The 5,000-nt window shown below is 48.8% G+C and overlaps 1 long non-coding RNA gene across 13 annotated transcripts in view; it reads left to right on the forward strand.

Annotated features, from left to right (window-relative positions):
* Nucleotides 1–1,577: 1,577 nt before the first annotated feature.
* LOC127919055 (uncharacterized) overlaps nt 1,578–5,000 on the forward strand; it is a 4,796-nt gene continuing 1,373 nt past the window's right edge. For 3 of the 13 annotated variants that reach the window (XR_008101775.1, XR_008101778.1, XR_008101767.1), the window contains exons 1-4: nt 2,275–2,380; nt 2,551–2,843; nt 3,867–3,952; nt 4,082–4,167. This is a non-coding gene — a long non-coding RNA (uncharacterized LOC127919055). Of the gene's footprint in view, nt 1,665–2,274; nt 2,425–2,540; nt 2,844–3,866; nt 3,953–4,081; nt 4,168–5,000 lie in introns of those variants that run through there. The other 10 variants (XR_008101771.1, XR_008101779.1, XR_008101769.1 and 7 more) reach the window with 7 other exon arrangements.

The following is a 5,000-nucleotide window of genomic DNA, read 5'->3' on the forward strand; positions in this document are numbered from 1 at the left end:
ATTGATAGAGAGAGGGACTATATTCTGTATTGATATTAGAGAGATGGGACTACATTCTGTATTGATAGAGAGATGGGACTATATTCTGTATTGATATTAGAGAGATGGGACTACATTCTGTATTGATAGAGAGAGGGGACTACATTCTGTATTGATAGAGAGATGGGACTACATTCTGTATTGATAGAGAGATGGGACTACATTCTGTATTGATAGAGAGATGGGACTACATTCTGTATTGATAGAGAGATGGGACTACATTCTGTATTGATATTAGAGAGATGGGACTACATTCTGTATTGATAGAGAGAGGGGACTACATTCTGTATTGATAGAGAGATGGGACTACATTCTGTATTGATAGAGAGATGGGACTACATTCTGTATTGATAGAGAGATGGGACTACATTCTGTATTGATAGAGAGATGGGACTACATTCTGTATTGATAGAGAGAGGGGACTACATTCTGTATTGATAGAGAGATGGGACTACATTCTGTATTGATAGAGAGAGGGGACTACATTCTGTATTGATAGAGAGAGGGGACTACATTCTGTATTGATAGAGAGAGGGGACTACATTCTGTATTGATAGAGAGAGGGGACTACATTCTGTATTGATAGAGAGAGGGGACTACATTCTGTATTGATAGAGAGAGGGGACTACATTCTGTATTGATAGAGATGGGACTACATTCTGTATAGATAGAGAGATGGGACTACATTCTGTATAGAGAGAGATGGGACTACATTCTGTATTGATAGAGATATGGGACTACATTCTGTATTGATAGAGAGAGGGGACTATATTCTGTATTGATAGAGAGAGGGGACTATATTCTGTATTGATAGAGAGATGGGACTACATTCTGTATTGATAGAGAGAGGGGACTACATTCTGTATTGATAGAGCGAGGGACTACATTCTGTATTGATAGAGAGATGGGACTATATTCTGTAATGATAGAGAGATGGGACTACATTCTGTATTGATAGAGAGAGGGGACTACATGCTGTATTGATAGAGAGAGGGGACTACATTCTGTATTGATAGAGAGAGGGGACTACATGCTGTATTGATAGAGAGAGGGACTACATTCTGTATTGATAGAGAGAGGGGACTACATTCTGTATTGATAGAGAGAGGGGACTACATTCTGTATTGATAGAGAGAGGGGACTACATTCTGTATTGATAGAGAGAGGGACTACATTCTGTATTGATAGAGAGATGGGACTACATTCTGTATAGATAGAGAGATGGGACTACATTCTGTATTGATAGAGATATGGGACTACATTCTGTATTGATAGAGAGAGGGACTATATTCTGTATTGATAGAGCGAGGGGACTACATTCTGTATTGATAGAGAGATGGGACTATATTCTGTAATGATAGAGAGATGGGACTACATTCTGTATTGATATTAGAGAGATGGGACTACATTCTGTATTGATAGAGAGATGGGACTACATTCTGTATTGATATTAGAGAGATGGGACTACATTCTGTATTGATAGAGTGTGTTGGAAGGTAACAGTCCCCCTCACTTCCTCTGAAGAGAGGCTGTTGGAAGGTAACAGGCCCCCTCACTTCCTCTGAAGAGAGGCGTTGGAAGGTAACAGTCCCCCCTCACTTCCTCTGAAGAGAGGCTGTTGGAAGGTAACAGTCCCCCTCACTTCCTCTGAAGAGAGAGGTAACAGTCCCCCCTCACTTCCTCTGGAAGGTAACAGTCCCCCTCACTTCCTCTGAAGAGGGGTGTTGGAAGGTAACAGCTCCCCCTCACTTCCTCTGAAGAGAGGCGTTGGAAGGTAACAGGCCCCCCTCACTTCCTCTGAAGAGAGGTGTTGGAAGGTAACAGTCCCCCTCACTTCCTCTGAAGAGAGGTGTTGGAAGGTAACAGTCCCCCTCACTTCCTCTGAAGAGAGGTGTTGGAAGGTAACAGTCCCCCTCACTTCCTCTGAAGAGAGGTGTTGGAAGGTAACAGTCCCCCTCACTTCCTCTGAAGAGAGGTGTTGGAAGGTAACAGTCCCCCTCACTTCCTCTGAAGAGAGAAGTAACAGTCCCCCTCACTTCCTCTGAAGAGAGGTGTTGGAAGGTAACAGTCCCCCTCACTTCCTCTGAAGAGAGGCTGTTGAAGGTAACAGTCCCCCTCACTTCCTCTGAAGAGAGGTGTTGGAAGGTAACAGTCCCCCTCACTTCCTCTGAAGAGAGGTGTTGGAAGGTAACAGTCCCCCTCACTTCCTCTGAAGAGAAGGTCCCCTCACTTCCTCTGAAGAGAGGCGTTGGAAGGTAACAGTCCCCCCTCACTTCCTCTGAAGAGAGGTGTTGGAAGGTAACAGTCCCCCCTCACTTCCTCTGAAGAGAGGTGTTGGAAGGTAACAGTCCCCCCTCACTTCCTCTGAAGAGAGGCTGTTGGAAGGTAACAGTCCCCCTCACTTCCTCTGAAGAGAGGTGTTGGAAGGTAACAGTCCCCCTCACTTCCTCTGAAGAGAGGTGTTGGAAGGTAACAGTCCCCCTCACTTCCTCTGAAGAGAGGCGTTGGAAGGTAACAGTCCCCCCTCACTTCCTCTGAAGAGAGGTGTTGGAAGGTAACAGTCCCCCCTCACTTCCTCTGAAGAGAGGCTGTTGGAAGGTAACAGTCCCCCCTCACTTCCTCTGAAGAGAGGTGTTGGAAGGTAACAGTCCCCCCTCACTTCCTCTGAAGAGAGGTGTTGGAAGGTAACAGTCCCCCCTCACTTCCTCTGAAGAGAGGCTGTTGGAAGGTAACAGTCCCCCCTCACTTCCTCTGAAGAGAGGTGTTGGAAGGTAACAGTCCCCCCTCACTTCCTCTGAAGAGAGGTGTTGGAAGGTAACAGTCCCCCTCACTTCCTCTGAAGAGAGGTGTTGGAAGGTAACAGTCCCCCTCACTTCCTCTGAAGAGAGGTGTTGGAAGGTAACAGTCCCCCTCACTTCCTCTGAAGAGAGGTGTTGGAAGGTAACAGTCCCCCCTCACTTCCTCTGAAGAGAGGTGTTGGAAGGTAACAGTCCCCCTCACTTCCTCTGAAGAGAGGTGTTGGAAGGTAACAGTTCCCCCTCACTTCCTCTGAAGAGAGGTGTTGGAAGGTAACAGTCCCCCTCACTTCCTCTGAAAGAGGCTGTTGGAAGGTAACAGTCCCCCCTCACTTCCTCTGAAGAGAGGTGTTGGAAGGTAACAGTCCCCCCTCACTTCCTCTGAAGAGAGGTGTTGGAAGTAACCCCCCTCACTTCCTCTGAAGAGAGGTGTTGGAAGGTAACAGTCCCCCTCACTTCCTCTGAAGAGAGGTGTTGGAAGGTAACAGTCCCCCTCACTTCCTCTGAAGAGAGGTGTTGGAAGGTAACAGTCCCCCTCACTTCCTCTGAAGAGAGGTGTTGGAAGGTAACAGTCCCCCTCACTTCCTCTGAAGAGAGGTGTTGGAAGGTAACAGTCCCCCTCACTTCCTCTGAAGAGAGGTGTTGGAAGGTAACAGTCCCCCTCACTTCCTCTGAAGAGAGGTGTTGGAAGGTAACAGTCCCCCTCACTTCCTCTGAAGAGAGGTGTTGGAAGGTAACAGTCCCCCTCACTTCCTCTGAAGAGTCCCCCCTCAGGGTGTTGGAAGGTAACAGTCCCCCTCACTTCCTCTGAAGAGAGGTGTTGGAAGGTAACAGTCCCCCTCACTTCCTCTGAAGAGAGGTGTTCCTCACTTCCCCTGAAAGAGAGGCGTTGGAAGGTAACAGTCCCCCCAGTCCCCCCTCACTTCCTCTGAAGAGAGGTGTTGGAAGGTAACTCCCCCTCACTTCCTCTGAAGAGAGGCGTTGAAGAGGGTGTTGGAAGGTAACAGTCCCCCTCACTTCCTCTGAAGAGAGGTGTTGGAAGGTAACAGTCCCCCCTCACTTCCTCTGAAGAGAGGTGTTGGAAGGTAACAGTCCCCCCTCACTTCCTCTGAAGAGAGGTGTTGGAAGGTAACAGTCCCCCCTCACTTCCTCTGAAAGAGAAGGTGTTGGAAGGTAACAGTCCCCCTCACTTCCTCTGAAGAGAGGTGTTGGAAGGTAACAGTCCCCCTCACTTCCTCTGAAGAGAGGTGTTGGAAGGTAACAGTCCCCCCTCACTTCCTCTGAAGAGAGGTGTTGGAAGGTAACAGTCCCCCCTCACTTCCTCTGAAGAGAGGTGTTGGAAGGTAACAGTCCCCCTCACTTCCTCTGAAGAGAGGTGTTGGAAGGTAACAGTCCCCTTCCTTCCTCTGAAGAGAGGTGTTGGAAGGTAACAGTCCCCCTCACTTCCTCTGAAGAGGTAACAGTCCCCTCACTTCCTCTGGGAAGAGGCTGTTGGAGAGGTGTTGGAAGGTAACAGTCCCCCCTTCCTCTGAAGAGAGGTGTTGGAAGGTAACAGTCCCCCTCACTTCCTCTGAAGAGAGGTGTTGGAAGGTAACAGTCCCCCTCACTTCCTCTGAAGAGAGGTGTTGGAAGGTAACAGTCCCCCTCACTTCCTCTGAAGAGAGGTGTTGGAAGGTAACAGTCCCCCTCACTTCCTCTGAAGAGAGGTGTTGGAAGGTAACAGGCCCCCTCACTTCCTCTGAAGAGAGGTGTTGGAAGGTAACAGCCCCCTCACTTCCTCTGAAGAGAGGTGTTGGAAGGTAACAGTCCCCCTCACTTCCTCTGAAGAGAGGTGTTGGAAGGTAACAGTCCCCCCTCACTTCCTCTGAAGAGAGGTGTTAACAGTCCCCCTCACTTCCTCTGAAGAGAGGTGTTGGAAGGTAACAGTCCCCCTCACTTCCTCTGAAGAGAGGTGTTGGAAGGTAACAGTCCCCCCCTCACTTCCTCTGAAAGAGGTGTTGGAGGTAACAGTCCCCCTCACTTCCTCTGAAGAGAGGTGTTGGGTAACAGTCCCCCTCACTTCCTCTGAAGAGAGGTGTTGGAAGGTAACAGTCCCCCTCACTTCCTCTGAAGAGAGGTGTTGGAAGGTAACAGTCCCCCTCACTTCCTCTGAAGAGAGGTGTTGGA

This window comes from Oncorhynchus keta, unplaced genomic scaffold, assembly GCF_023373465.1.
Source record: "Oncorhynchus keta strain PuntledgeMale-10-30-2019 unplaced genomic scaffold, Oket_V2 Un_contig_15589_pilon_pilon, whole genome shotgun sequence".
NCBI lineage: Eukaryota > Metazoa > Chordata > Actinopteri > Salmoniformes > Salmonidae > Oncorhynchus > Oncorhynchus keta.